This window comes from Helianthus annuus, chromosome 17 (assembly GCF_002127325.2).
Source record: "Helianthus annuus cultivar XRQ/B chromosome 17, HanXRQr2.0-SUNRISE, whole genome shotgun sequence".
Lineage (NCBI taxonomy): Eukaryota > Viridiplantae > Streptophyta > Magnoliopsida > Asterales > Asteraceae > Helianthus > Helianthus annuus.
In genome coordinates this window covers 121,468,158-121,475,490 of record NC_035449.2, presented here as the reverse complement: position 1 = coordinate 121,475,490, position 7,333 = coordinate 121,468,158, and the positions used below count along the sequence as shown (strand labels likewise).

At 44.6% G+C, this 7,333-nt stretch overlaps 1 non-coding gene across 1 annotated transcript; it reads right to left on the bottom strand.

Moving 5' to 3' along the window:
* Positions 1–881: 881 nt before the first annotated feature.
* On the bottom strand, positions 882–988 carry LOC118489469. The gene has a single exon (XR_004887489.1). It is a non-coding gene; the product is annotated as a small nucleolar RNA R71 (small nucleolar RNA).
* Between the last annotated feature and the right edge of the window lie 6,345 nt (positions 989–7,333).

Here is a 7,333-nt window from a genome sequence, read left to right as displayed (position 1 = left end):
GCTGCCGGGGACACAAGGATTTTAAGAAAGTTAGGAATCAACGGCCTAATCATATTTTTATTTTTCTTTAATTTTTTTAGGATTTTTCTTAGATTTTCAGCTTCTGCAGAGCTCAGCACGGGGCCGTGCCTGGTCGGACACGGGCCGTGCTCAGCAACGTTACTGGCAGTTTTTGTTTTTCCAAGTTACAGAAGGCTGACCACGGGGCCGTGCCGGTGCAACACGGGGCCGTGTCCAACTTCCAGTAACTGGGATCTAAAAAACAATCACTGTAATTCCGACCACGGGGCCGTGTTCGCTCAACACGGGGCCGTGGTGAACCTTCTGACCAACGTTCTTTTCTGTTTTTATTGCAGGACTTGGAACCCGACGCCGTCCTCACGTAGTGTATGAGCTCCAGTTCCAATAAAGACATAAAGGAACCGCTAGAAGAACCCGAACGTTTTCTCAGAAAAAGGTTAAAAGCCAAAAACCAAGAGAAGGTTTCGGGTGATCCACCCCCAATGGCGGACCAACGTACCCTTATGGATTATCTACGGCCCACCGTAGGTAATCTAGGCGCCGCTATCAATGCTCCGAATGTCGAAGCCAATAACTTCGAACTTCGACCGCATTTGATACAAATGCTCCAAAACTCCGCAACCTTCCACGGGCTTGCGGACGAGGATCCTCATCTACATATAACTAATTTCTTAGAAATATGTGATACCTTTCGGATCAATGGAGCATCAAACGACGCCATCCGCCTCCGTATGTTTCCATTCTCACTAAAAGACCGAGCGAAAGCTTGGCTCAACACCCTCCCAGCTGGATCGGTAAACACCTGGGATGAACTAGCCCAAAAGTTTCTATATAAGTATTTCCCTCCTTCTAAAACTGCTAAATTAATGGCTGAAATTAATACATACTCACAAGAGGACGGGGAATCCTTATATGAAACATGGGAAAGGTTCAAGGAGCTATTACGCAAGTGTCCCCATCACGGCCTCGCAATATGGCAACAAGTATCCACTTTCTACAATGGATTGTTGCCACACACTAGGCAGACACTTGATTCTAGCTCCGGGGGACTTTTAGGTAATCGACGCCCACACGAAATATATAATCAGATTGAGGAAATTGCTCAAACCAATTTTCAATGGCACACTCCCCGGGGAAATAAGTCTATCGCCCCGGGCGCCCATAAGGTCGACGAAAGCACCTCTTTACAAGCCCAAATCGAGGCCCTTTCTTCAAAAATAAAAAAATTAGAAATGACAAAAACAGTCTCGGTTATGGCTTGTGAAGGGTGTGGTGGGTCACATGAAAATTGGAGTTGCATGAAAGAAACGGACGATCAACAAGAAATGGTAAACTACATTGATAATAGACCTAGGCCGTCGGGTCCTCCAACGGGAACTTACAACCAAGGATGGCGAAACCACCCAAACCTTGGTTGGAGGGAAACCGGCAATAGTAGTAACCAACAAACCCAACGAACAAACTTTCAGCAATCAAGAAATGAGTCACAAAATTTCACTCAACAACAAGGTGGACGAGAAAGGCTCGAAGATACTATATCTCGCCTCGTCTCCGACACTGATAAGAAAAACTCGGAAAGATTTCTACAATTAGAATCTAATTTTAGGAATCAACAAGCTAGCATTCAAAACATAGAAAAACAAATAAATCAACTAGCACAAAATTTTTCTGAGAGACCGCAAGGCGCATTACCTAGCAATACCGAAACAAACCCAAAGGCGCAAGTTTACCTCGTCACACTACGAAACCGCACCGTGGGGCCTGCAGAAGTACCTCCACCAACGGAAGAAACAATGCCAACACATCTGCAGGAAAAGAACTCTCCCCCATCACCCGAGCCTACCAAGGCTCCTCGGGTTCCGTACCCCGGTAGGTTAATTCGTCAAAAGACCAATGAGCAATTCGCAAAATTCGAAAGTCTGTTAAAACAATTGCATGTCAATATTCCTTTTATTGAAGTCCTAACCCAAATGCCCAAATACTCTAAATTTATGAGGGACTTCCTTACACATAAAAAGAAAATTGAAAATTTGCAATTAGTTAATTTAGGCGAAGAATGCTCTGCCCTCGTACTCAATAAACTACCCCAAAAGAAAATCGATCCCGTGAGTTTCACGATTCCATGCTCAATAGGGGAATCACCCGTTCGCAATGCCTTGGCCGACTTAGGGGCTAGCATTAACCTCATGCCCTCATCGATGTTCAAAAGGCTTGGCTTGGGAACCACGAGCCCTACAAAAATAAGCATACAACTAGCTGATCGATCAGTCAAGTTCCCACAAGGTGTCATCGAGAATGTCTTGGTAAGGGTAAGCAAATTCGTTTATCCAGTTGACTTTGTCATACTCGACATGGAGGAAGACACCGAGGTCCCCCTTATCCTAGGGAGACCCTTCCTTGCCACAGCACAAGCAGTGGTAGACATGAATGACGGGACACTGACTTTGAGGTATGGGGACGATGAGGTGAAATTCGGAGTTGGGAAGAAAATAGAGGACGACGACCCAGTCAATTACATGAAGGTTATTGATTCAAGCTTGGATGCCGCTCTCCGACGGTGTAACTTGGGAAGCAAGGCACTCCACTCAGAAGATATATAACCAGGAATCGCGTCTAGCCAAGGACCCTTATAAACGTGGCGCACCACGGAGGCATTCCGCGGATCTATCCTTAGTTTAGTTTAGTTTAATCTTTTAGTTTTTGCAGAATAAAACACACTCATGGTGGTAATGGATGAAAAAGGGAACGAGAAAAATGGAACCATGCACGAAGAACAGAGCAACCCGACAAAAATCTCCATCACAGAAGGCTCAACACGGGCCGTGCCCAACCAACACGGCCCCGTGCTGAGCCCCTGCAGAAAATCACCCAGTTCAGGTAACTGGACACGGGCCGTGTTCAGCGGACACGCCCCCGTGTCCAGGCTTCTGTTTCAATTCTGTAATTTTTGTTACTGGCACTTGACCACGGGGCCGTGCCCGGTGAACACGGGGCCGTGTCCAGGATGCCAGTAACATAAATCTTTGCTTTTTAACCCACTTTTATACATTCTAATCAACCAAAAACATTAGTTTTGGGCACATTGAGGACAATGTGTAATTTAAGTGTGGGGGGGGATGCTAAAACCCTTGAAATTTTGCAAAATCCTAAACACAAGCCTTACACAAAACTCTATTGGAACCGCTAAACACCCCAAATTTTTTCAAAAACTTTTTCATTTTTTAATTACTTGTCTTAGTTTAAGTTGGGAATAACAAGTTCTAAAAAGGTTATATTTTTATAAGTTTACAACCGATAGCGTCGTGATAAAAAAAGGAACCAACATAAGAAAATTATGAAACGGTATAACAAGTCTAGTTTAAAATTCGATTATATATGCTTGGTCACATTAAAAACCCATTCCCACAAAAGTGAGTTTTGAGCCTTTATTGAGCATAAAAATACACATATTTAGATTAAATGCTCATTTTTCGTTTCTTGTGTGAATAGCCGCTCGGTCCTTACAAATCTAGAACTTGCCACGACGATACATTCCCGGTCCTTACCAACTTAAACCCAAGTAAGTAAATGATGGAGGCATTAGGACTAACCATTTTTTTCTTTCAAAACCATTATTTTTCATTTTTTTTACCTACCCAAAATCCCCCTAGATAGCCCCTTTGAGCCTAAACCTTTCATTTCATTACCCCAAAACCCTTTTTACCCACCAAAAACCTTTTTATTTTTTTTATTTTAGTAACAAGTTCGCTTTTTCGTAAACTCACCTTTTTATGTGACGACAAAAAAAAAAAAATATGATGAAGTCAAAAACAAACAAAAGCTATAAAAGCCTGTTTGGAGAAATACTTCAAAATAAAAAGTCACTAAAAATAAGGTACTTCACGAAAACCGACGCTTGTTACGATTTTCGCCCTTTTTACTAACCACTAACCAACCACCCACCTTTAAACCCAAGCCTTCACCCCAAAAGTCCTCTTGATATTTACAAAGGTAAAAAGTTAAAAAGGAGGAGGATTGATTGCTTGGCAAGCCTATGGAAGACGTAAGTTCCGTGCCGCTCTCGAGTGATTCACTAAAAATATACACCTTCGGCCGAGTGTTGAGTGATCTCCCGTGAGGTATGTGAACTTGTATATAAATGGAATTTTAATAAGGCATGCTATGCCCAAATAAGTAATTCATCTTATGAAAAGTTCAAAATAAATCATAACGAATAGGATTGTAAATAAATAAAAATAAAACCTATAAAAACCTTGGATTCCCGACACTCTAGGACAAGCTAAAAAACTTCTCTTCTACCTATTCCATTTGGGAGTGTAAGCCACATTTAAAGAGTTTTGCTTGAGGACAAGCAAAAGTTCAAGTGTGGGGGTATTTGATGTGTGTAAAATGCAACATATAAATCACATCAATTAAGGCATAAAACTAACCCTTTTTAAGTACTAATGTTGGAAAAAGAGTGCTTTTGTCTTCCTTTTGTATTTTCAGGATGAAATGAGCTCAAAATCACAAAAGAAGCAAAAAGACAGCTAATTCTACCATAAATACAAGAAAAGGAACAAAAGTGGACTGCCCGGACCCTCAACGGCACCTCCCAAGGCAAAGGAGAAGAAACAGAGTCTGAACACGCCCCGTGTCCAGCGAACACGGGGGCGTGCCCAGGAAGCAGCAGAAAAGACAAACCAGTAGAAGCTTCCATTGCCCACCACGGGGCCGTGTCCAGCGAGCACGGGGGCGTGGTGAAAGTACAGCAGGCGCATTAATTGTAATTCGCAATTACAATTAATGAAGTGAGAGAGTGTCAGACGGGCACGGGGCCGTGTCCAGCGGACACGGGGCCGTGTCCAGCCTTCTGTTCAGCCTATAAATAGAAGAGCTTGGCTTCATTCTCTCTCATCCCTTGGCACACCACCTCTCTCACACTTCATCCACCACCCACCACCACCATAACACCATCATCCACCACCATCATCCATTGTCCATCGTAGAGTGTGTGAGTCGTCTCGGGATCCAAGATTGATCGTAAGAGTTCTTGAAAATCAAGGCCATGTTTGCCTAAGTCTCTTACATCACTTGGTGAAGACAAGTGTTTAGTATAATACTTTTTATTTTTAATCTTTTGCACTTTTTATTTGGTTTTGTATTAATGACTTTAATAACTAGTTACTTATGTTGAAGGTGATCTTTCCTTATCGTTTGTCCGTGGTGTCTTGGCATTATTTTACTGTCTATATAAAATAAAAGATTTTCACCATTCATATCTCCACGGTCTATATGGAGGTATGTTGGCTACCTGGTCGGGGGTTAAGGGAACGGTTTGGTAAAGGTCTTGCCCTTGTTCAGCGTTTAGAGGTCCTGCTTGGGACCTGGGTCAAATTTAGTAGGATCTCCTTCAATGCCCATAGGTATTGGATGGCGGGGATCCAAACTCTTTGACCCCCTCATAAGTTAACTACTATTAATACTATAACCCGGCTATTTAGGACTGTATCCCTGCTGACTCAGACTACTTAGCCGAGGGTAACGTCACCGCCAAAAGCGGGGCCTACCATAATTTGCATTAATAACTTAATTCATTATCTTTCAATAATCCGACCCTTTAGGATTGTATCCTTGCTGACTCAAACTACTGGGTTGAGGGTAACGTCGCCTTCAAAAGAGGGGCCTACTACAATAATTAAGATAATCTCTTAAACAAGTGCAAAAGTGCGAAAATAATCAAAGGTTATACTAATACACGTGTCGGATCCAAGTGATTCATCTTGTCTATCTGTTTTTATTTTATTTTTATTTTCAGCATTTAGTTAGTTTTTATTTTTCTTAGTTTAAAACATTTTTCTAACCTTTTGATTTGATTAGACGTTGAGGATAAACCGGTCTTAAAAGCTCTTGTGTCCTTGGACGACCTCGGTATCTTACCAACACTATACTACGTCCACGATGGGTGCACTTGCCCATATGTGTGTTTAGTGTTAGTGAATATCGTGTTTTATAAATTTAAAACTTGGCTAAAAGTGTAAAAAGGGCTTAAATACTGATCAAAATAATATTACACTTCACGCACATCAATTCTCACGCCGGAGAGTGGTAACAAGGAGCACCCCCCACCCCATCCTCCTTGTTACGAGTCACGGCTTGTTTCCTTGTGCAGGAGATCAACCACCAGTGATCCAGCCAGCGATCCTCGAGAGGAAGGGATTAACCCTTCTTGACGAGACCAGTGTGTTAACCCTGCGCGGTTAACCATTGTTTCATCATTGGCGCCCACCGCTACTCTTAGCATTTTCTAAACCATCCTTTTCCCTCTCTCACGATCATGACTGATCACCAAAACAACACTGCGGATAACCAAAATCCCCCAATCCCATCTCCGGTAGGGGTCAATGCCTCGACCTCCCAACCCGGACACATCGGCACGTCCACACAAAGGAGTCCCTCCTTTATGTTTGGACATGACTTATCACAGTTCGCATCTGTGATCCCACCAGGCATGACCGTTCATACCTGGTACGAGCAGCAGGCAGCCCTGCTGACAGCAGCATACAACCGCGCTTGTACGGAAGCGAATGTACGAGCTGGGCCTACCCCAGCACCGCACACCCCTGCTGAGCGTATTTTACAATACGACGGCAGGATACATTCACGCCTGGCTTCACGAAGCCGACGTGATGACCGCGGATCGTCTTACTGTTCGGTCCACACCCTCAACGAGGACGATTCCTCATACGGGTCCCACACCAGAGGACCGGTGCACACCCGCCTTGGCCCCCATGGCGAGGACAGGAGGCGATCAACCTCCCGGCGCGGCCCAGGCATTCAAAGCCGATTGGGCCCGCAACCATACACCGAAGGGTACGGTCATACCGACCCTGACGACCATAGCTACCGCGGTGATTCGCATGACACCAGCAGCAGACCGGGAGGACGCAACTACGTTCCTCCCAGTCACCCCCGCAACACATACCTCAGGGCGGCTAAGCGCCCTGCGAATGAACCATACAGGCCAAAGGCAGCGGCCGAAAATTCCAAGTTCGGCACGCGGATCGCCAACGCCCATGTCACCACAACAAAGTTCCCATTCAACGTTGGGAAATACAGTGGTTCGACCGACCCGGACGACCACATGAACATCTTCATGGGCGCGGGCATCAACGGCCAGTGGGATGAACCCACCTGGTGTAATTTCTTCCCCCAGACCCTTACGGGCCTGGCCAGGGCATGGTTCGATTCTTTGCCAGTGGGATCACTGGATTCATTCGAGGACTTGCGTACCAAGTTCCTCGCCCATTTTAGCCAGCAGCGACGCCACGAA